We start from the raw sequence: 26,464 nt of genomic DNA on the forward strand, positions 1-26,464 counted from the left end.
AGCAGTAAGTCTCAGAGGCTGAGAGTTTTAATCTGAATAAATTAATAAAATTGGAATTTAAAAAAACTTAAAAAAGAATATTCTATGCCTAGGTTATATTGTATGCAGGCTAGATGTTTCCAGGACTAGGCGTAGGTTTGAAGACAGAGGCAGTAAGCCTCCAAGACAACAAATAAAGCAGACTAATAAAAGTTTCTTCTACATCCCTCAAAGTTTTGTGGTGTCAGCAATTCTATTCTAATGCTAGGTGAATTCAATAAACTTTTTCCAAACCAGGAACTAATAAATTTAATGACATATATGTAGTAGAAGTTTTTGTTATGTTTTGTGATTGTGTCATTGTTTTGGTCCCAGTGTGGGAGATAAAACTGCCTTTAGTTGGCCCACAGCTTTGTGAGAGGGTGTGTGATCTATGTTAGATGCTAGGGACCCTGTCCTCTTAGGGGCATTTTTTTTTTTTTGCCAGCTGAAAAACATCCTGTTGAGAACTCTGGGAGGGTACAAATAAAACTTGAAAGGCAGAGAGAGATTGCTTTGCATGCTTTGCATTGCTTAGCTTCACATCACTTTGTTTTGCTTAGCTTTGCTTCCAGATACTCCTAGAAAGAAATGGTCAGGAGAAAATGGCTAAGAGGCTGCTGATGTTGCTGTTTCTGTTTTTTTGTTTGCCATTTGCTGCTGCTGTTTGCTGTTTGACTGGACTGCTATAATCCTCATGGTGAAGAGAGGAATTGTCCCCATGAACTTAGTCTAAAAAGATTTACCTCCCTTGCCCCTACTTTCTTTCTTTCCTACTTTAGGTTGGTGGGTGGGAATGGAGATAGAGGCATTAAAGAACCCTGAATAAAGTAGGTTTTAAAAAGATCAAAGCCTATAGGTGGCAACCACATAGGCATGATGGGAAAAACAGAGAGTTGAGGAGGCCATCACCATGACAACAGTGGAGCCTTAATTCATAGCTGAGAGACCATCACCTCAGCAGCCCACAGTAGCAGCCCTGAGTCAGAGAAGTATCTCCATGCTGGGCCCCAAGAAAGCCTGCCACCCCAAGCCATACTGATTCTGCAGCGGAGAACCTGAGCAGCCCACCTCCCACTCCCACCCAAGAGCTATGTTTAGTGACCACTTAAAAACATAGTACCCCTTGAGCAAAATTCTAATGCTTCCAATCAGTTCGCTTCCAACCTCAGAGCAGTCAAGTCAGCCCCTCCTTACACACTGGCGCTATTCAGAGGAGAGACAAAATGGAGGCTCCTGTCAGAACCTCAGCAAAAGCTGCCCATGGTAACTATCCCTGCTTGAACCCACTGCTATGGAAACTGACACTTCTCCTGCCTCAGAATGCCTACATCCTCTGCCATGGGAGCTGTCTCTGATGACAACTTTCCCTGCATCAGCCTACTGCCTTCACAGCAAACTCGTAAAATTTGGACTCTGTAAACTGTATACTCCTTCAGGGCAGAAAAATGGCCACACCTCTGCCAGAGAAAACTCCAGCAGCCCAGCTCCTCCCGTGAGGCCTCTGTGACTGCCATCTCTAGACCCTCAGTAGGACTCATCCCAGATTATGCTAATTTGAGATGAAAAGTGTGAACAAAACCCCACCAATCCCGGAGCTTCCACTAAAACCCACCAATTCCTGAAAAGGAAAGCCTATCAATCCCTGAGATCCCTCAAACTCAGAACTTGAAATCTCACTAATCCATACTCTGGAAATGCCTGCTGCATAAAGCTTTGCCCCCTAAGAAACCCTATATCAAGACTGTATGAGCCCAGTTCCCTACTGTTACCTCCCAGGAGCACAAGTAGCCACTCCTAGATTTGGCTCTCCAATAAATCTCTTTAAGAGATTTACTGCCTGCTGTGACTCTCTCTCCATGAAAGTAGAAGAGAAGAAAGAAGACAGGAAGAAGGAAGTGAAGCTCAGTCTCCAAAGCTCCTAAAATCCTTAGGGTTTGGAGTAACCAATCCCTGGGAACTGCAGCGGCTGGAGAAGGTCAGGCTCTAAGGCTCCTCAGCTCTTCAAGGTTTGGGACAATCCTCCCTGGGAACTGCATTTGCTGAAGGAGTGGAGCTCTAGCTAGTAGGCACATCAGCTCCTCAGGGTTTGACACAACCCTAATCTGGGAGTTGCCATGTCTAGAGAAAGAGCAGAGCTCAGGCTTCTAGACTCTTCATTTGTCAGGGTTTGGGGCAACCCTTCCATGGAGGCTGCAGCATCTCTTTTGAGGAGGCCTCCTTTTAGAGCTGTGAGGTTCCTGGTCTCCTGTGCCCGAAGAAAGCCTTGGGACACTGCCGCACTACTGGCCTGGGATACCTTCCCAGCCCTCAGAGTTGTGGACACCCTTACACCCAAGTACCAGAAAGCAGACCAGCCATCCTCAACACTAAGTGTGTGTCTATATTTCAGCCAGAGGCATTAGTTGTATATTCTAGACAGAAGGATTATAAAGGTGTAGAGTCTAGCCAGATAACAGAGCATCCATGTTGCTGGATTAAAATTTCTCTTAAAAATGGGAGAATAGCAAAATAAAAGGATACAGAGGGTCCTAGAAACCTACAAGTAGAACAATATGATAGGCAGATTTGGGCCCAGGGGTCCCGCTCAAACTAAGGCACCAGCCAAGGACAATACAGGAGGTAAACTTTAAACCCCTTCCCAGATCTAGCCAATGGTCAGAATATTCTCCACAGTTGAGTGGAGAGTGTGATACGACTTTCTCACGTACTCTGGTGCCTCATATTTGACCATGTCCCCTGGAGGGGGAGACCTGGTGGCACTCAGAGGAAGAACAGCAGGTAGCCAAGAAGAGACTTGATACCCTATGAGAATATACAGGGGGAGGTAATCCCCCTCAGGAACAGTCATAGGGGAGGGGAATAAGGGAAAAATGGGGGGGGGGGAGGAATGGGAGGATGCAAGGGATGGGATAAACATTGAGATGTAACAAGAATAAATTAATAAAAAAAGAAAGAAAAAAAATTAGCTATAAGGTAGCATACAACAGGAGAAACATGCTACAAGCACTATAGTCAGCAGAAATCTAGAGTAGATTTATAGATTAAGGATAAGAACTTCTTGACCCAATTATGGCAGCAATTATACAGGATGTTTCAGTGTGATTTCTGTGTGTGTGTGTGTGTGTGTGTGTGTGTGTGTGTGTGTTTGATTTCCTAGTCAAAGGTTATTCTTTGTTTAAATGATGTTAAATTTACATGGGGAGCTCAGTAGTATTTCCTCTCATTCTGAGAAAGACTGTAAAGAGACTTTTAGAAAACTGTGTGCAAATTTTCTCTGTGATTGAAACCTTTCATCCTGCAGGGACTCTCTGTAGACAATGAAGTAAACAACCCAAAATAGCTCCAGGAAGTCTGTAAAACTGACCAGATTAACTAGACCAGTACATCTGCCAGGAAGAAAAAGAAATCGGCAAAGTTACCTTGAAAGAGTTTTGACCAAATTGATGCATCAGGAAAAACACACTTCAACCTTTTGATATGCTTGCAGGCTGTGAAGTATACTCCAGGTTCCTAGCTTTGAGAGCTGTCACCTATGCTGGGGTAGGCTTTGGTGATACAGTTTCCATTGTGTCATTTATGCTCTTGTAAGTAACCTATTATTCATATTCCTGTAAATAACTGTCGCGCGCACCTTTCGCCAATAAAGGAGACGCGGCAACTCAGGATTCTTCTGACAGCATTTTATTGTACAGCTCTCTGCAGACTGATGGAGAAGGACCCACTCCCCGTAAAATCCCTGGCTTATATAGGAAATATCAAGGCGTAGAGGGACGTGTCCTCCCGTCATTGGTGCTCTAGAGAATACCTAATTAGCATACCGCCCGCGTAAGCGGGTTATGTAAGGGTGACGTGTTTGTGCATGCGCACTGGCCATAAGGGCCTCCGTGAAGAACCAGGAAACGGGAAGTCAGCGCCATCTTGTAATGGCGGACCGGCTCCCGACAAATAACTCCAGTAAAATACATCATTCACCAAGTTTAGTGGTTCTGTACTTTGTTTGTTTGTTTTTTCTGTTTTTCCACTTCTGTGTACATATTTATTTCAGCATTTGCCTTAGCTTTTTTAAAAAAATTTTTAATTAATTTATTCTTGTTACATCTCAATGTTTATTCCATCCCTTGCATTCTCCCATTCTTCCCTCCTCCCACCCCATTTTTCCATTATTCCCCTCCCCTAGGACTGGTTCTGTACTTTGAAATGTGATGTGTTCTTTCTCTCTCCTCTATCTCAGTGAATAGACATCTGTACTTCATCTCCCCAGGAAAAGTTTCTGTCACACAGCAACACTTTTGAGCCCAATCTTCCAAATCAATACCCTGACAATAATTACTAAGTAATTATAGGCAAGTCATTTAAAATCTTCATGTACCATTTTTTTCCAATCTGAAATGCTTAAGTGAACCAATAAAAAATAGGAATAAAATTGAATCTACTTAAATAGTTTCAGTAATTATTAATAATAAAATAGTATTAATATTTTAATGTATCTCCCTGGAGTCATACTGTCAGATTAGTGATAAAAAGATAAAAAAGTAAATTGCTTGATCTTATAAGAGGACTGACAAGAAATAATTACCCACAGTTCTCATGCTAAGTACTACAGAAATCCCTGCTCATTCTAACTAAAGAAATTAAAGGGTAGTCTGAAAGGTAAAAGAAGAAGCATACCTGCCAGGACTTCCATTATGATAAATTCATCACTGATGAATCTCCAGGATTTTCTTTTAATTTTGTACTTTAAGAATTAATACTGAGTTTACCACTCAGAAATAGCATTAAGAGCATGTAAATACGCAATACCCAGGAATTTCTCCTATTTTCAAATAAAGCACAGAAAAGGAGTAGGCTTTAAAGATAGCTCTCTGAATATTTCTTCCTATATCATCAACCTAGGAAAGCCCTGTGTTTCTGTCTTTATCCATTCCAGCACCATTGCCCTTGACAGGCAGTGAGAATGTAGCTCACCACATCTGCCACTGCAGTGGCCAAAAAGCTAGGGATAGAGTTTAGAAATTCTCATCCTCTCCAGGTACCAAGAAGCTCTTCTTTAATAGTCCAGATTCCAATAGGATACCATAACACAAAAGGAAACTTCTATTCCTACCCCCAGCAACTTTCCCTTTTTCACATTCACAGATGCCCTTTGAGAGGAGGCTCATTATGCAGTTAGAACTAAGGATGCCATGTCCTCATGTCACATCACTGGTGGTTACATGGGAGCAGTAATGGGCCTTCTTACTGCACACAACCTAGAAGCTTCCCGGAAAACCTAAGGCAGAACTAGAATTCTCAGACTATGCTATAGTAATTACAGTAAAGACCACAAATGTCTACAGAACCCAAGTGTGATAAGTGGACTTATGTGTCACTTTGCAGTCATGGGTGAAGCTATGAACCTTTTAAGTCCTGATAACTTCAGAGAATGCCAGGTAAACTATGTGTAAACTGAAGTATAGAAACACAGAATAATGTCAATAGTCTTATTTATGGTGAGGCAAGGCCCTAAGCAATGCACCACAGCTTTCAAAATGACCATTCTGTACACAGAATTTCAATAAAAATTATGGCATTTGGGACTTGTGATGTTTTGATTTGTGATTTAATTTTAATAAGCTAAAACATTAAATGATAAGAGTAAATTTTACAATTTTTACTATTTATGCTTGAAATACTGAATGCAAAGTAACAGAGGTTTAATTTGCTAATTATACATGACAGAAACGGACATTTGGCATCTATGTGTTCAGGTATTTATAAAAAAAAAATTTGTCTATTTTGATAGAGTCCCATAGCATAATATTTAAAATGTTTATTTTTATAATTTAATATCATTCATCAAGTATAACTATGTCTGTGGGACAGGGGAGGATCTGTGGAGACTATGTGGTGGCCCTAGCTAAGACTCCTAGCAGTATCAGATATGGAGCTTGAAGTCACCACTTTGTGTACCTGGATGGATCTTCCAGGGGAGGAAGGTGAAACCAACCAAGCAAGAAAACCTTCAGCCCAAAATGTGCCTTACATACAAGAAGTATAGGAATAGAGATGGAGCAGAGGTTGAGGGAATGGCAAGCCAATGACTGGCCCAGCTTGAGACCCACCCAATTGGAGAGAGCCAACTAGGAATGTAAAAAGAGTCTGTTCAAATAAGATAACCACTACATGGCGATGGCTATGGGAGACACTGTGTAGATTCAGGCTGTAAGATAAGGCCTGAAGCAATAATTGTACAACTGAGTTGTCAAAGTTATTGGAAATAACATGAAAACTACACAAGAGAAGGTAAGAACATGGCCCAGACAAATGAGTAAGTGGAGGAAGAGATGGCAGATTTCAAAAGATGAACAGATAGAAGATTGTATGATATTTTCACTAGGCAGTTTTAACACATCAAACTGAGCTGAGCTACAGTCCTTGGAGAATTGCTTATTCTGTGTTTTGTGGTCCCTTGATACATACATATGTAGGGTAGGTATAAGATGATAAGGCCATCAATATTAGAGTCAACATACTTCCTTTTTATTCAGTAAAAGTGAAAGTGTAGAACTATATTTTTGACTGATGAGCTTAATAAGATTGTTGTCTTCCACTCTGAGGAGACTGGTAGGGCCATCAGAGCAGCTCTCTGTTTGGATATCTTTCTATTTACTGCCCAGCTGCCTGACTCACTTGAGTCAGAAACAGCAAGCAAGCAGAGACAGGGGTCCCAGTATAGGTGGCATGGGCACTGAAACAAAGCCTCATTGTCCACCTCCCTGAGGAGGCCAGGACAGAAACTGAAGTAGCTCTCTGCTTGGATACCTTTCTGCCTGATGCCCAGCTGCCTGGCCCACCTGGGTCATAAACAACAAGCAAGAAGAGGCATGAACCCAGAGGAGGCAAGTTGAGCATGAGGCTAAAATGGCATGGTCTACACCAAACTCTCAGACCATCACAAACCACCAAACCAGCTAATACTAGAGACATCATAATGGGAAGAGATCAACATAAGAGCATAAGCAACAATTGCCAGGGCTATTTGACATCACCAGAAACTAGCAGTCCTACCAAAGAAAGCCATAGTGATTGTATCACACCAGATACACAAGAGAAAGGTTTCAAATCTGAGGTTATGAAAATGATAAATTCCTTAAAGGAGGAAAATAAATCCCTGAAACTAGAACAGGAATATACAAAGAAAAAGGTGAAAGAATTGAAGAAAGTCTTTAAAAAATTAGTGAAAGACAGGAAACTACAGTCAAACAGGAGAAAAACATGAAAAAAAAAGCATTCAAGATTTAAAAATGGAGATAGAAGAAATGATGAAAATACAATCTTGGAAACAGAAAACCTAGGGAAGAGGACAGGATCTATAGACACAAGCATCACCAGCATGATACAAGAGATGGAAGAGAAAATCTCAGAGGGAGAACATACGACTGAAGAAATTGATACAACAGTTAAAGAAAATGTTAAATCTAAAAAGTTCCTGACACAGAACATCCATGAAATCTGAGACACTATGAAAACACCAAACTTCAGAATAATAGGAATAGAAGGAAAAGAAGACTCCCAGCTCCAAGGCCTAGAAAATGTTTTCAACAAAATCACAAAAGACACCTTTCCTGACCCAAAGACAGAAATACCCATAAATATACAAGAAGCCTACAGAACTCCAAATAGATTGGACCAGAAAAGAAAAACCTCCTGCCACATAATCAAAACAGTAAATGTACAGAACAAAGAAAGAAAGCTGCAAGAGGAAAAGGCCAACTCATATATAAAGCAAAACATATTTGAATTGCAACTGACTTCTCAACAGAGACTATGAAAGCAAGAAGGTCCTGGATAGATGTCATGCAGACACTAAGGAGGTAATCTCCCTCAGGAACAATCATAGGGGAGGGAATGAGGGGAAAATGGGAGGGAGGGAAGAATGGGAGGATACAAGGGATGGGATAACCATTGAGATATAATGAGAACAAATTAAAAAAAAAAAGAGAGAGAGACAACAGATGCGAACCCAAACTAGCATACCAACCAAAACTTTCAATCACCATAGGTGGAGAAAACAAGATATTTCATGGCAAAACCAAGTTTAAACAGTACCTACCCAAGAATCCAGCCATACAGAAGATCCTAGAAGGAAAACTCCAAAACTTAAGCCAGGAAAACAAAGAAAATAAATAACTCCACAACCTCAAAACCAAGAGAAAGGAAATACACACGCAGTCTCTACAACCACTAACATAAAAAAAAAAAAAAAAAAAACAGGAACCAACAACCACTGGTCATTAATATCTCTCAATAATAGTGTCCTCCACTCCCTAGAACAAAGACACAGGCTAACAGAATGCATGTGAAAACAGGATTCATCATTCTTCTACATACAAAAAAAAAAAAAAAAAAAACCACACTTCAACAATAAAGATAGATAATACCTCACGAAAAAGGTCTTGGAAAAGTTATTCCAACGAAACAGACACAAGAAGCAAGCTGGAGTAGCAGTCTAGTATCTAAAAAAATAGACTTTCAATAAAAACTAATCAAAAGAGATGAAGAAAGACATTTAATTCTATCAAAGAAAACATCCACCAAGAATATATCCCAATCCTGAATATTTGTGCCCAGAACTCACCCATATTCATACAAGAAACATTACTAAAGCTTAAATAACACATCAAATCCTACACATTAATAGTGAGATACTTCCACACCCCACTCTCCCTAAAGGACAGACTATCAAGACAGAAACTAAATGGAGAAATAATGAAACTAAGAGACATCATGAATCAAATGGACCTAATTGATATCTACAGAACATTTCACCCAAACACAAAAGAATATACCTTCTCAGCACATCATGGAACCTTCTGAAAATTTGACAATACACTTGGTCACACAGAAAAACTAAACACATACAAGAAGATTGAAATAATTCTTACATCTTCTCCGACCATGATGGAATAAGTATAGAACTCCACAATAAGAGAAACTCCAAAACCTCATGGAAACTGAGCAACTTCCTACAAAATGACCTCGGGGTCAGAAATTAAGGACATCCTAGAATTCAAGAAAAATGAAGTCACAACTTACCAAAACTTATGGGACACAATGATAGCAGTGCTAAGAGGAAAGTTCATAGCTCTAAGTGCCTTCATGAAGAAATGGGAGAGATTCAGAACTAGCAACTTACTATCACACTTGAATGCTCTACAAAAATAAGAAGCAGACATACCCAAGCTGAGTAGATGACTATAAATAATCAAGTTCATAGCTGAAATCAACAAATTAGAAAGAAAGAGAACAATTAAAGGATTGATGAAACCAGGAGCTGATTCTTGGAAAACATCAACTAGAAAGACAAACCCTTAGCCAAACTGATTAAAAGGCAGAGGAAAAATGTTCAAATCAGTAAAATCAGAAATGAAAAGAGAGACATAATAACAGATACCCAAGAAATGCAAGGAATGATTAGGTCTTACTTAAAAAGCCTTAAAAATGTCACAAAATTTGAAAATCTAAATGAAACAGACAATTTTCTTAATAGCTACTAATTACCAAAATTGAATCAAGACAAGGTAAACAATTTAAATTGTCCAATATCTCCGAAGGAAATAAAAGCAGTCATAAAAAGTCTCCCTCCTGAAAAACCCAGGGCTAGATGGATTTAGCCCAGAACACAGGGGAACCTGCACAAACTGATGTATCAGCCAAGGACAGTGCATGCAGAGAACCACCCAGTTCAGATGCAGTGGATGGACTGCCAATTCTTCATGTGGTCACTGTCCCTTGGCAAGATGGCCAAGAGGAAGTGGAAGCAGGCTATCGTGATGAGACCTAATAGGCTATAGCCATACAATTGGCATAGGAGGGCCCCCCCTACAGAGGTAGAGGGGAGAGGAGTAGGCAGAAGAGGGAGGAAAGGTAGGAATGGGAAAAAATTGGGAGGGGATAACAATAGGAATGTAATGTGAATAAATTATAATAAATAAAATATACATAAAATTGAGTCTGAGCTTCCATTGTATACCTATCAGAATGGCTAAGACAAAAGCTCAAGTGACAGCACATGATGTCAAGGACATGGACAAAGGTTGGAGTGTAAACTTTTACAACTACTTTGGAAATCAATCTGACACTTTCTCAGAAAATTTGGACTGCTGCTACCTCAGGAACCATGATTGAATCTCTGCTTCTTGGTAGGGTGACCTTGTGGGCACACAGAAGAAGGGATTTCAAGCTATTTTGATGGGAACTGATATGCCATGGTCAGAAGGTAGGAGAGAAGCCCCATCCAGGCAATGATCTAGGTAAAGTGAATGGGGGGGAGGGGAAAAGGAAAGGAGCATTGGAACAGAAAAATAAGAGTGAGGGTATAACAATTGGGATGTTGTGTAAAAAAATTATAATAAATGAAAAATTTAAGATATATATATATATATATATATATATATATATGGAAAAATATGATAAAAAGAAAAAGAAAACATACTTTTCATTACTACACATTTGTTCTCTAGCAAATCTTTTGTTGATTAAATTTAATTTATAAGCACTGTTCTGTATATTTTTGCTTATGCTTTAATAAATGTTGTTGCAGGAAAATTTTCTTAGGCCTATTCACTCTGATATGATTTTGGGGGTGGCATAGATTGATACATGCTTGCTTATTTTTGAGATTTTATTTTAATTATAACATTTCTCCTATTCTTTGTCCCCCAAAACATCACTATATACTCCTCCATGCTTTTCTTCACATTCACGGTCACTCTCCTCACTAATTGTTATTGCATGCATATATGTATTTTTAAATCTATACTTAACTATAAACTATGGAGTCCACATAATATTAGGTTCATGTATGTTTTCTGGAATTCCTCTTTGACATAGAATACCCAAGTGCAATACTCTTCTGAGAAGGACCATCTCTCCTTTTCCCAGCTTTGGTTGCCTTCATGTGGGATTGAGGGCTTCCTGTATCTCAATACTTGTAAATCAGAGGCAAAATATATCCAAAGTGTAAATGTGCCACAGTTTCATTATCCATTCTTCTACTGAGGGACACGTAGGCTATTTCCATGAACTGGCTATTATGAATAAGGCTGCTATGAAGATGGTTGAGCAAATGTTCTTGTTGTGTAGTGGACCATCTTCTGGGTATATTCCAAGGAGTAGAATAGCTGAGTCTTGAGGAAACCCTATTCCCAGTTTTCTGAGATAGCACCAGATAGATTTCCAAAGTGTCTGTACTAGTTTGCATTCCTTTCTCCCCACATCCTCGCCAGCATGTGGTGTCGCTCGCATTTTTGATGTTAGCCATTCTGATGGGTGTAAGATGGATTCTCAGAGTTAGAATACTACTCAACTATTAAAAACAAGGAATTCCCGAAATTTGTGGATAAATGGATTGAACTAGAAATAATCATAATGAGTGAGTTAACCCAGAAGCAGAAAGAGTCAAATGGTATATATTCACTTATATCTGCATACTAGCCCAAAGGGCATGTCTCTTGAAAGTCTTCACTTACCAGGAAACTGGAACAGAGAGGAGGACATCCTATTGGGACTCTAGGTGAGAGACGCATGGGAGAATGGCAAAGTAGAAGGATCCAGAGGGTCCTAGAAACCTACAAGTAGAACATTATGATAGACAAATTTAGGCCCAAGGGTCCTGCTCAAACTATGGCTCCAACCAAGGACAACACAGGCTATAACCTTCAAACCCCTACGCAGATCTAGCCAATAGACAGGACATTCTCCACAGTTGAGTGGAGAGGGTGGTCTGACTTTCACATGTACTCTGGTGCCTCATATTTGACCACGTCCCCTGAATGGGGAGACCTGGTGGCACTCAGAGGAAGGATAGCAGGCAACCAAGAAGAGACTTGATACCCTATGAGCATATACAGGGGAGGAAGTCCCCCTCAGTCACAGTCATAGGGGAGGGAAGTAAGGGGAAAATGGGAGGGAGGGAGGAATGGGAGGATAAAAGGGATGGGATAACCTTTGAGATGTAATATGAATAAATTAATAAAATAAAATTTAAAAAAATATATCCAAAGTAAGCAGTACAGCTAGATTAGAAAGAATCATTTACCTTGAGTTTAGACAGAAGGCAGTGTCTCAATTAGTAAAAAACAGAAGGGTCCAAAAAATCATCAGGGCTTCTACATATGTGCGCACACACACACACACACACACACACTCACACACACACACACACACACACATACACACAAAACTTTTTTACCCTCACAGACTTATGAACACAAATATACACTTAGATGCATACCATAATATGATAAATACATATTTAAATATATATTTACTAAATAATATGTATTAAATATTATAAATTTAAATGTATTAAATAAACATACATATGCAATAAAGTTATTTGTGCTGATTTAAATATATGTGTATACATGTAGTCATGCACATACATTGACAAATACATGGAGCATCAATGGATGCACAGATATTCATTAATCTCAGGCAGATTGTTCCATTGTGAAGACACGTACCAAATCTTAAGAAAAGCCAAAAGTACAAATTAGGAGAGGCTCACAAAGAGTGATGTCAGGGAGGTTTTCTAGAAATAACTTTAGGCAGTGCAACAATAATGGACAAAGAGAATAAATTATATACGAAGTGCTTGTTTAGAAAAAATTACTACTGCAAACATAACTATCAAGGTATAACAAAAAAACAAGTCTTTTATTTTTTCCTTTCTCTCTCTCTGTCTCTCTCTCTCTGTCTCTCTCTGTCTCTCTCTCTCTCTCTCTCTCTCTCTCTCTCTCTCTCTCTCTCTCTTTCTCTCTCTGTGTGTGTGTGTGTGTGTGTGTGTGTGTGTGTGTGTGTGCTTTACTTTTTTTTGTATTTCTTTCTAGAATGTGCTCAATGGGACCAATTAGAGAATCGAGACCATAGTATCAATTACAAAGACATTAATATTTCATCTCATCTCATGCCCCCCCCAAAACATCAAAAATTGACCATATCTTGGAACAGTAGCAAAGTAATCTATTTAGAACAAACACCAACCCTAATTAAATAAATAGTTATATATAAAATTATACTCTATATAAGACTTCTTCATTCAGGAAAGTTCGTTTTGAATTTAAAAGAAATTAAAACATTACTTTAAGAATGGCTTGATCATTTCAATAATTATTTGAGTCCTTCATGATTTAAACAAAAAAAGAAGCCAGCTGAATAAGGAAGGGAGTGGAAACTGTCCATACACCAATTATACACAGACACAAGACAATTGAACAAAGACAGAGTTCTGAGAAGGCCTGGCTTGAGAGAAAATAGAACAGCTACTGTACCAAGCACTTACTGCCAATATTTTGTGATTTTATCTTCCTGAGACACTGTTCTATTGATTCAGAAACTGGAAACTACAACAAATGACTTCTATAAACTTGACAAAAAAATTCATTGCTAATTTGAATGGGAATCTAAAAGCTACGCCTGTGTACCTTGGGCATTTCATAACAGAACAATAGGATTAGTGCTTATTACAGAACAGAAGTATTACTAAGAGCACCATCAAAATCATAGGAACACTTTGTCTATTTTTACAAGTTTTAATTATAGGTGAGCTTCCTAGAATAAGTCAGACCCTGTCACTGGCAACTAAGAGCTAGATATTAGACATAGAAGTCCATTTGAGCCATTCAAAGGTTTACATTTCCTGTGTGAAAAAGAAAGTGATGACATGCACTCATGTAGGATATGGCTTATGTTCCTACCTTGCTTCGTATTTCAAACTCTGAACATTTGCTGTAGATAAATGACTAGGCCTATAATTCTTCACAGTACATATGTTTCTGTTTCCTCCTGTTACCTTTGTTCTATTAAAGTCAGCAACACACACACACACACATATATACATATATACATGCATATATATATACATATATACATATATATGCTTATTTGTTGAACTCTCACTCAGGGAAATTGGGTCTTGAGAAAGAAGTATTTAATTCATCTTACATAGCTATTTCCTGCCTATTTTTTAATCCTCAAACTTCTTTGTTTTCAGTGCTAACACTATTGCCTTTTGCTGTTTATACACAGTTGTAATAAAAAGAAAGTTTTTAATTAAAATATGGGAGTAATTGTAAACTTAGTTTTCTATGTGTTCCTTGTGTATGTAGCCAGACATTAAAGAACACTAAGAAAGATTTGTTACCAACTAGGGGCATGATAACAAAGATGGGTACTAAGGCTAGAGAAAGAAATTCTAAAAATTCTGTTCATTGCCACTTATTTTTCTAGAAGTATAGCTTCAGAGAATTTTATGATCAGCAACCAATATAGTGAATAATTTTCTAATTGATAAAAAATAGTTATGTAAAAAAAGAGTCTGGAATACATGAGAACTTAGAGTGTATTTCTGACTTGGTGTTTTAAGACAGTTGTTTAGTTGTCATTAGTTGTAGAAACATTGGCAATGTCTGATGCAAAGCCATAGAATATTCTTTACATTATTCAAGAAGGCTACTTGGTTTGAAGTGGTCATTCGACTATGTAACTTTAATAATAGACACTGTTTGAAACAATAATGTCAGATAATTATCTTACTGTGTTGATAAGGTTAAAACTACTTAAATTATTGAACAAAAATTATTTGGAAAACAATAGATTTCTTCTTTTAGCAATCTAAAATAATGGGCTACCAGATTTAAAATATAAATATGACTAGTATTGAATTATAGGACACATTCACAGCAACTACACATAGTTTTTTTTATTTTTTATGAAATTTGGGCACTATTAAGGGAGTAGTATGAAAATAAGAAATTTATTGGAGACATTTGATCTCTGAATATTTCCAATATACCCACTATAGTGAATCATCTTTCACCAACAGTAAAAGCCATTCTACCTGTATTGGATGATTCCTTTTTTGAAAATTGTATAATAGTTATGGTATCAGGTGGTTATCTGAGAAAGATATGTCAAATTTTTATGTTTTCAACTTAATATAATTCATTTTGCATCCAGACTTAGATTCTACCTGGATGGATTTTAGAGTTTCCAGTGGAAATTTATATTTTGCTACTTTGAGCAACAGACCAGATTGACTGAGAGAATTCTCCCTATGGAAAGCTTACTGATACATAGACCTCAATTGTCATATTTTACCACACAGACTCTCTCTCTCTCTCTCTCTCTCTCTCTCTCTCTCTCTCTCTCTCTCTCTCTCTCTCTCTCTCTCTCTCACACACACACACACACACACAAACACAAACACACATATTTGAATAAAACATATTTTAAAGTATCAGAACTATGATCACAGATTTCTGATTTAATGTATTAAAGAATTTATAAATATCTCTTTGTTATCAGACTAAATTCCTGTTATATGTATGTTAAAGACCAGAAATGTTATTCTTGTTGTCTACTGCTTTGGAGTTTGATTTTTCTCTTTTAGCTATAGATCTTTCGGTGTGCTTTTCTTGTTTTTAGCATCTTTATTGAGAAATCAGGAATAGTTATAATAGGTTTACCTTGGCCATTTTCTTCTGAAATGTTTTAATATTCTTTCTTTGTTCCAAACATTTAATATTTTGATCATTATGTGCTGTGTGAACTTTCTTTTTTGGCCCAGTCTATTTATCATTCTGTATGCTTCTTGTACTTTGGTAGAACTATCATTCTTTAGGCTAGGAAAATTTTCTTCTATAGATTGTTTTGAAAGTATTTTCTGTGTCTTGATCTGTATTTATTCTCCCTTTTCTAATTTTATTATTCTTAGATTTCATATTTCAATAGTGTATCATATTTCCTTGATGTTTTATGTCACAAGGAGCTCTAGCTTAAACATTATGACTTTAGTATCTGAAATCTTTCTTCCATCTCTTGTAGTCTGTTGTAAGCTTGCCTCTGTGGTTCCTGTGTTAGTCCATAGATTATTCTTCATTGATTTTATTTCTACTTTCATATCTTGAGTGGTTATGTTTCTTTCCTTCCAATGTGAATATTTTCTTTTTCTTTTTAATTTATTCACTCTACATTCTAACTGTAGCCCCCTTCCTTGTCTCCATCTCATCCTGGTCCATTCCTCCCTCCTTCTTCCCTCCTCCCTGACTCTCCTAGTTTTCAGAAAGGGAGAGGTCTCCTTCCCAATCATCTGACCACAGCCTATCAAGTGTCATCTGGACTGCCTGCATCCTCTTCCTCTGTGGCTTAGCAGCAAGGCCTGTAAAATGGGAACTGATTAACAATTAGGCACCAGAGTCCATGTCAGAGGTAGAATCTACTCACTGTAATATGGTACTCTCAGGGAGATGCTGCATATTGCCTACATCTGATCAGGAGGTCTAGGTCCTCACCATGTATGGTCCTTTTTGTTGGATCAGTCTCTGCAGGTTGCCCAACTCCATTGGTCTTGTGGAGCTCCTCTCCCTTTCACATCCTTTGATCCCCCAACTCTTCCATAAGACACCCTGTGTTCAACCCCAAAGTTTGGCTGTGAGTCTCAGCACCTGGTTCTATCCTGTTAGGTGGAGCATTTTAGAGGACCTCTATGGTGGGTTCCTGTCCTCTTCCTAACTTCAACCGCTGCCACTCCCTACCCTATTTGATCTTCTGAAGGAGAATAAAGCATCCTTTGTAGAGTTTTGGGGTTTGTTTGTTTGTTTGTTTGGCCTTGTTTAGCTTTTTTAGGTCTGTGTATTGCAGTCTGGTTATCCTGTGTTATGTAGCTAGTGTCCACTTATAAGTGAGTATATACCATACTTGTCTTTCTGGATCTGGGTTACCCCACTAAGAATGATCATTTTTACTTCCATCTATTTGCCTGAAAATTTCAGGATCTTCTTGTTTTTAACAGCTGAGTAGTATGTACTTACATAAATGTGGCACAGTTTCTTTATCCATTTTTTTGGGTGAGGAACACTTACATTGCTTCCAGATTCTGGCTATTATGAATAAAGCTGCTATGAACATAGTTGACCAAGTATTCCTGTTGTATGGTGGAGTATCTTTTGGGTATCAGGTCAGGAGTTGTACATCTGAGCCTTGAGGTAGCACTATTCCCAATTTTCTGAGAAAGAACCAGATTGATTTCCAAAGTTGTTGTACAAGTTTACACTCTCAGCAGCAAAGGAAGAGTGTTTCCCTTTTTTCACATAGTTGCTAATATGTGCTGTAACTTAAGTTTTGACCTTACCCATTCTGACTGGTCTTCTCTGCGTCTGTTTACTGGGCATAGGAGACCCTTGATGTGGAGAGATATCAATGACAATTAAGCAGTAATTGTTGGTTCTTATTTTATCTGTGGTGTGTGTGTTATATGTGTGTGAGCAAATGTTCCTGTGTTTCTGTAGGAACAAATGGGTCTCTTTGTCTCTTTCAGTTTCTTGTGACATGCTTGATCTTCTTCCTTTCCTTCTACTTTTGATGTTTTTGGTTTAGTTATTAGACTCTTTTGTCCTACTACATTTTCTTTGTTTGGTATATCATATTATATTTCATTGTTAACCCTTAGATATCTATCCATCCTGGAAATGATCCCCCTTACATTTTCATGATTTCTGCAGATATTTCAGGTCATGTACTTACATCTGAAGATTTGGGAAAACTCCTCAGGTGAGAGAGAGCATGAAACATGTGTCATCTTGCATCTGGGATATAAATCAATATGATTTTTTTCTAATTATATCTACTTATATTTAAAGAAAGGGGAAATGCTGTAATTACAATTTTAATAAAAACAATTTAAAATGATACATAAGATAGGTAGTGGGGAGGTATGAAGGAAGCATGGATCTGAGATAAGCTAGCAGAGGAGTAAGGGTAATGACTATTAAAATGCATTATATGAGATTCTCAAAGAATTAGTATAAATTATATTTATATATACATATATAAATATATGCCAGTAAATGTTTTGAAAAATGTTTTTAAATATCCACATTATAATATTTATTATCAAAAAGAGGAAGAAAAATACAACCATGAGCACTATTTGTGACAAAATATATTTAATATAACCACTTTGAAAATTAGTATGGGAGTCATAAAAATTACATTTGGGTTTATATACAAAGAAAATTAAATCAGCATTTCAAAAAGGCATCTGCATTTTCATTTATATTCATAACCATGATATGGGTGGAATCAATGAAGATGTTGATAAACAAATGCATAAAAATATGTGGAATTCATATTTCATGAACTTTTGAAATGTATGCAATTAAATGTGATAATTTCACATTTCAATAAAATTATGAAAGCATATGTGGCATGCATATTCAGTGGAATACAACTTATCTTTTACAAAGAAAGTAATGGCTCTGTTTGTGAAAACATTGATTAAACAAGAAAATATTAAATGAAATATTTCAGGTAATGAAAGAATGTTGTGAATTGTTTCACTGTATATGAAACTTTTAAAAGTTTAATTCATGTGATCAGAGAGCCATTTACCAGCTCTATAGGACTGTGGTACACAGTGTAAATCAGTGCATACATAATTTTAGTTTGATAGAGAAAATTTCCAGATGTGTAATATAAAATGTGTTTATTATGTTTGATAATCAATGAGCTATATATTATAAAGTAGTAACTAATTTATTTTAGGTATTCTTACCTTGAAAATTATGCACATTTGAGAACATACGCACATCTTAGACTAATTTAGCAGTTCCAGAATCTGGAAATAGCCAAAAATATCACATTGTATATTATATATATGTTTCTAGTGTCAGATTTAATTTAGGAAAAACAAATAAAATGAACAATAGTCATATATAACTGAGTATATGAATATATTTATTCTCATATTTATATATTATGTTATATATTTATTATATTTTTATATGTCATTTACATATTATGCATAAATATGTATGTATTTATATGGGTACTTAAGTATAAACTTATATATTATATATGAAATATATATATACATATAGTAAAATAAGCTATGCTTAGAACTTAAAGACTTTTTTTATGTTAGTACCTAATATTGTCCAATATATCTGGCATTTTTCTTAACATTAACACACTTGTTGATATTCGGTTGCTAAAGACAAATACATTTTGAAATACTTTTAGACTAAAGATACAAATAGCAATGAAATTTTGAAGCTTGCCTATAATTTAGAATAAGACAAGAAGAAATAAAGCTCTTATGATGCCCATAATATTTATTCATTATCTTTATATATGTGTATGTATATTCCATATTTTAAATTTAGTTCAGTTACCCTGTGGTGTGTGATGCTCTATTTACAGCAATATCCCCAAAACACTGAAGAACCTCTTTTATAACAATTTCTTTGCCTTGTGATTCTCTATGTTTTCAGAATATTTTAGTCATATTTTGATTTGAAACTGATGTAAAATTGATTGAATTCTCCTCTTGAAAATCAGAACTCCATATCTTTTCCAAAAAATGTTTGTTTTTCTGATAGTTTGAGTTAAGTTTGTTTCATTTACCATTGTTTCAGACTCCAGTATCTTAAATTTTTTTGCTTTGTTTGTTTTTTGATATCTTTTTCTTTATACTAACTACTGGAACCTTCTTAGACATTCATTTTTGTTTCCTTTATTTATGATAATTTCATAGAAATCATAGGCTACCAATGTCTTTTTCTATTCCCACAGTGCCACTAAGTTAAGGATTTTGAGGAAAACACATTTTACTGATCATATGGAGCAGTAGCAACTGTAACTGGACAAATTCAGCTTGTCGGACAACTTTAAATCACAGTGTTCCTGTTCTACTATCCGTGCCTCTCTCCTAAATTTCATGAGTGTGTCTTCCGAGTGGATCTCCATGCTTAAGCAAGTGACTCCCTTTATATCAGGCTCCATTCTTCAAAGGAACAGCCATATGAGAAAAAAACAAACAAGCAAACAAACAAAAAGCCCACCTCATTCAGGAAATCACCCCAATCAGACCACCAAAGTTTGTACATGGATGGTGTTACAGCACTCAAAATAGAATGGTTGAGAAGGTGTGTTCTTCACTTTTAAACACCATCTTAAGTCCAAAGGAATCTCCAAAGTGTAATTTCCTTTAATATCGATGAAGAATTTTTAAAAAGTATGGATGAATCTCTTTCTACTCTGCTTCAAAGAACAGTAAAAAAAAAAAACATGCCTTAAATGAGGTATGCTGTACCACAACCTCATCTCTTTACATAGTCAAGATGTCACTGCTTTCTTCAGGCCTTTCTTTGTCCCAGGTATCAGCAGGTCATGCCACTTTCCTCTCACTTGCTTCTTTCTAGTCATTCCACACCAGCCACTTTCAAAGTGCAACTAACTCTCTTCTCAAAGTAAACTAACCCTTATTTTTGCTAAACCATGCCCCACTTAAACTGCTTTCATAACCATGCCTTGTTAATTAAACAGAAACCTTAATGATATTATTAAGCAGAAGGATAACTAAGAGAAATTGTGTCAGCTTGGGCCTATCCACTTTTAAAGAAATAAGTCCTTTGTCAAAGACTCTTTCCAAAACTCTATGCCTTCTTTCCATGGTGTAAAATATGTCATCAACACTAAAAGGTGGTCTGACAAGTGATATATCGTTTGAACAACAGCTCATCACAGTTGTGCCTGTCATTAAGAATTCTGTGTGAGTTATAAGAAACTGCCTGTGTTCTGTGTCACAAAACATATGCAATACTTCATTTCTTTCCTTCTCATATTTCTCAGAGTATTTTTTTTTCCTGGTTCTAATGCTCCAAGTATGCTCTCTTCTGATACACTTTTCAGCCTCCAAATTCTTATCTTCCTTGGTATGTGAAGAATAGATTTTTATCTCTGAGGGTTTAAGGACAATGAGAATGGTGGCAATACATTAAAAGTTATGTTTCCCATATATCTTTTTTTTTTTTTTTTTTTTTGTATTCCCCGAAGAGATTTCTTTCTCTGACTTATTTTGTTCCTGTTACTTCCGAAATGGTAACAAGAACTGAAAATATTCTCCCACTGTGGCTTATTAGGTAATGAATTACTTCCTGAGATTACTATAATATGCAATGCCTCAGACAGGTGAGCAGCCTAATTGCTTTTCATGCTTGCTCTATACCAGTCAGAAAACAAAGAGTCAGGCATGTAATGCTTTCTTTTTTTTAATTATATACCTCTTAGAATAACCATTTCAAACAAGTGAGCACATTCTCTTATACACTGGCCAACTTACACAGAGCAGTGGTTAAACAAGACCATAAATGCCTTCCTTCGTAGTCTACTGCATGCTTGTTCAATTGCTATTTCTGAACTTAAAAGTTACCAAATTTTACTACAAGGTACATAGACAGAGATTTGAGTACAGTGAGTGTAATTCTACTACTTTTATTGTAACTGTTTCTGACACCAATGCCCCAGTCTGCACAGAGGGCAGAATAAATTGTGTGAAGGATGCCTCTAGGTAACAGAAAATATCTCCTGTCACCTCTCCTTTTAACTTAAATGGAAGTCTTTAGTTTTTTCACAGAGGGCTAAATCTGAAGTTCCAGGCAATAATTAAATAAGCATATGTTAAGTTTACCTACACAATAGCAAATTTCTAAAAATAATAAAAAATATATAAATACACAATTGCACAAGGATAGAAAAAACTTAGTGCCTCATAAAGTGTGAAACACCTTGCAAATGCAGAAAACAGAATTATTTTGAGGCTAAAATCAATAGTTTAAAATGTGTGCAAAGCCATATTTTTTATTGGGAGTTTGTGCAAAGAAAGAGCTGAAACAGCAGAAGCGGTAATAATAGTCCAAAAGTTGTTACCCTGATCTCCAAGGAGGCAGGTATGAAAGTCCCTAGCTTTACATTGCAGATGTGTGCCAGATGTGGCCCAGATCACCAGCCATAGGCAAAAGGAAGTAGCGGTCAGTAGGAAGGAGAGAACTCATAATCAGAAGATTTGTTCCAAGCCTATCCCTCTGTGTCCACTCTTCTGGAAGTTGACCCCACAAAGTCAGCAGCAGGCTGAATGAAGAGTGCAAAATGGATCAAAAAGTAATCTCTCCTGAGAAAGTATGTAAACACAAGAGCTTACACCAAGGTAGAACTCAACAGACACAAATCTCAACTCAGGGAATGAAACATGAGCTGAACACATAGAAAAGATATTATCCTATAATTACAGCAGTTAAAGAAATTAATGATATGTGTAATGTTTTATTTATCTAAGGAAAGTTCCATATCTGAATTTGGAAAGTCATAAGAAATTATAAAGTAAAGCTTAATGACCACTTACTTGATTCAAATAGAAGAAAGTTAAAATAATTGAAATACATATAAGTGTATGTATATAAATACATTTATGCATATGCGTTAGAGTAAATAGTAGAAATATTGTGCAACTTCTACATCAATATATTTGTAAAGGAAAAATTTCCAAAACTAACTTCTTACAATCATTTAAAATTGTAGTTTGATGAAAGGTCAAACCCAAGAGAAAAATGCTTTTTTGAATAAGTGACCTCATGAGCAAATATCAAGATTCGGGCCCTCTCCCTTTGCAGCTAAGTAGTTCATTTACTCTCCTGACTGCAATTCCATCAGCTGAGACATGTTTAAGGAGAATCCTTATACCTGTACCTGAAAAGGCAAACTGTTTCTAATTTTATTGTCTTCATCTTCTCCTCATGATTTCACATGTGTTTTTTAAGATGAATATAATCATGCATAATAAATTCATGGTAATCATTTTTATTAATTTATTCATATTACATCTCAATTGTTACCCCCTCCATTGTATCCTCCTGTTCGTCCCTCTCTACCATTTACATCCTTTTCCCCTCCCCTTTATCTGTGACTGAGGGGGACCTCCTCCCCTCTATATAATCTTAGGGTATCACGTCTCTTAATGGTAGCCTGTTATGCATCCTCTTACTGTCACCAGGTCTCCCCATCCAGGCGACGAGGTAAAATATGGGGCACCAGAGTTCATGTGAAAGTCAGTCCCCACTCTCCACTCAACTGTGGAGAATGTCCTGTCTATTGGCTAGATCTGGGTAGGGGTTAAAAGTTTACTGCACATATTGTCCATGGTTGGTGCCATAGTTTGAGCAGAACCACTGGGTCCAGATTTGCCCATCATAATGTTCTTCCTGTAGGTTTCTTAACATTTGCAAATTATTTTCTAAATTCCAATTCCAATTCCCAGAAATATGTGTAAGATTAGCATAGTATTTCTTCCTATCCTAAGACTATTCACTCCTCCTGCCCAAGATGGAGCCCTCCATAAACAGAATTTTGATTTTTCCCTCATACACTTGCTGCTGTATAAGTCTTCTCTTTATTAACATTTCAGTTATTTTCTCTGATAAGACAATAATTTCTAGAAATGACAAAGCTGCAGTAATTGAACATTTAGTTAGTTAGTTAGTAGTTAGTTAGTTAGTTATTCTTCTAGACAGGTTTTTTCTTGTAGTCCTGACTGTCCTAGACTTGCTTTGTAGACCAGTCTGTCCTTGAACTCACAAAGATCCAACTGCCTCTGACTCCTGAGTGCTGGGATTAAAAGTGTGCACCATCAACACCCAGCTATAACTGAACTTTAAAGATAATTATCTTTTCTACTTTTCTGTTTTTAAATAATTTATCCTGTTTGGTGTTCTTTGAGATTTTGAAAATGTATTGTTAGATTTCTGTCAAATTTTTGAAAGTGGACCCTTGGGCCCAAATGTGCCTATCATGTTCTTCTTGTAGGTTTCTAGGACATTCTGGATCCTTCTACTTTGCCATTCTCCCATGCTTCTCTCATCTAGAGTCCCAATAGGATGTTCTCCCCTCTGTCCCAGTTTCCTGGTAAGTGAAGACTTTCATGGGACATGCCTTTGGGCTAGTATGCAGATATAAGTGAATATATACCATTTGACTCTTTCTGCTTCTGGGTTAACTCACTCATTATGATCATTTCTATTTCAATCTGTTTGTCCACAAATTTCAGGAATTCCTTGTTTTTAATAGCTGAGTAGTATTCCACAGTGTAAATGTACCACAGTTTTTTTTTTATCCATTTTCTACTGAGAGACACTTAGGCTGTTTCCATGAACTGGCTATTATGAATAAGGCTGCTATGAACATGGCTGAGCAAATATTCTTGTTGTGTCCTGGAGCATCTTCTGGGTATATTCCAAGGAGTAGAATACCTGGGTCTTGAGGAAACCCTATTCCTAGTTTTCTGAGATAGCGCCAGATAGATTTCCAAAGTGGCTGTACTAGTTTGCATTCCCATCAGCAATGAAGGAGTGTTCCTCTCTCTCCACATCCTCACCAGCATGTAGTGTCACTTGAATTTTTGATCTTAGCCATTCTGATGAGTGTAAGATGGAATCTCAGCGTTGATTTGATTTGCATTTCCCTGATGACTAAGGAGGCTGAGCATTTCTTTTAAGTGTTTCTCAGCCATTTTATATTCCTCTGTTGAGAATTACTGTTTAGTTCCGAGCCCCATTTCTCAATTGGGTTATTTGGTTTGGTGGTGTTTAATTTCTTGAATTCTTTATGTATTTTGGATATTAGACCTATGAAGAAAGAGATTGAAGATGACATGAGAAGATGGAATGATCTTCCTTGCTCATAGATCGGGAGAATTAAAATAGTAAAAATGGCCATCTTACCAAAAACAATCTACAGATTTAATGCAGTCCCTTTCAAAATACCTACACAATTTTTTAAAGACATTGAAAGTTCAATACTGAACATCATATGGAAAAATAATAAGCCCAGAATAGCTAAAACAATCTTGTACAATGAAAGACCTCCCAAAGGAATCTCCATTCCTGTTATCAAGCTGTACTATAAAGCAACAGTAATTAAAACAGTATGGTACTGAAACAGCAACAGGCTGGTTGATCAGTGGAATCGAATCGAATCGAAGATCCAGATATGAATCCACACACATATGGTTACTTGAGTTTTGACAAAGAAGCCAAATCCATTCAATAAAGAAAGGATAGCATCTTCAACAATTGGTGCTGGTCTAACTGGATGTCTACCTATAAAAATGTGCAACTGGACACATATTTGTCACCTTGCACAAAACTCAAATCCAAGTAGATCAAAGACCTCAACATAAAAACAGAGACGCTAAGTCAGCTAGAAAAAAAGTGGGGAAGAACCTGGAACACATGGGCACAGGAGACAGCTTCCTGAACAGAACACCAACAGCCTAGGCCTTAATGTCAACAGTTAATAATTGGGACCTCATGAGCCTGAGAAGCTTCTGTAAGGCAGGAGACACTGTCAAGAGAACAAAGTGACAGCCTACAGACTGGGAAAAGATCATCACCAACCCTTCAGTATTTTCTTTTCTTTTTCTTTTTTTTTTAATTTTTTGTTAATTTATTCTTGTTACATCGCAGTTGTTATCCCATCCCTTGTATCCTCCCATTCTTCCCTCCTTCCCATTTTCCCCTTATTCCCCTCCCCTATGACTGTTCCCGAGGGGGACTTCCTCCCCCTGTATGATCATAGGGTATCAAGTCTCTTCTTGATAACCTGATATCCTTCCTCTGAGTGCCACCAGGTCTCCCCCTCCAGGGGACATGGTCAAATATGAGGCACCAGAGTACATGTGGAAGTCATACCCCACTCTCCACTCAACTGTGGAGAATGTTCTGCCCATTGGCTAGATCTGGGTAGGGGTTTAAAGTTTACCACCTGTATTGTCCTTGTCTGGTGCCTTAGTATTTTCTTGCAGTGACAAAAAAGCTACCACAAGATGTCAACTTGACACATTTCACTGGTGATTTAACTTCTCCCTCTTTGCCTGTCTTCCCATCTTTTAATCTTTCCAGCAGCTACAGGAGGTTTTTTGTTTTGTTTTGTTTTTAAGTTTGGCCATTGGTGACATCTTTTCTCTTTAGTGAGACAGATAAGTAATGATGTATATCTCTGTGCCAGTCAATACAGATCAGCAGTTCTTTCCTCTAGAGAGTAAGCATTTGTTACTAAGAAGGCTCAGAGTACATTTACTTATTCCATCTCCTGGTTACAGCACAAAAAAATGTAGAAAAGGGCACTGGGAGATGATGTTCGCAAGGATGTGGCACATGCAGATTGATGCTCAGAGTGTTATCATACTCCTGCTAGTCAAAGTTTTTCCTCCCACATTATTCTCAATACCTATTGAGGTTCCCTGATGTTCCAGGTAGTCAGTTTTGACTGGGTCTCTGGATTTGCCTTCCATTTTAGATTTCATAATGTCATTATGAACTGTGATTATTTTTAAAAAGTAAGCAAAGAGAAATTATTGATTTTAAGTTTTTAAGAATAGATATGAAAGCCTCATTACACTTACTGCATAATGTCCAAATATGAAACACTTGAATTTATATAATTTCACAGATAAATATGTATTACACATTCATTTTAATGGTTCCTAAGATACAACATTCTGCTTATGGGTATAACAGGCACTTAAATTTTGTCATTATTATTTAAAGAACACATATTTTCAGCACCCTTT

Source organism: Acomys russatus, chromosome 18 (genome assembly GCF_903995435.1).
Source record: "Acomys russatus chromosome 18, mAcoRus1.1, whole genome shotgun sequence".
NCBI lineage: Eukaryota > Metazoa > Chordata > Mammalia > Rodentia > Muridae > Acomys > Acomys russatus.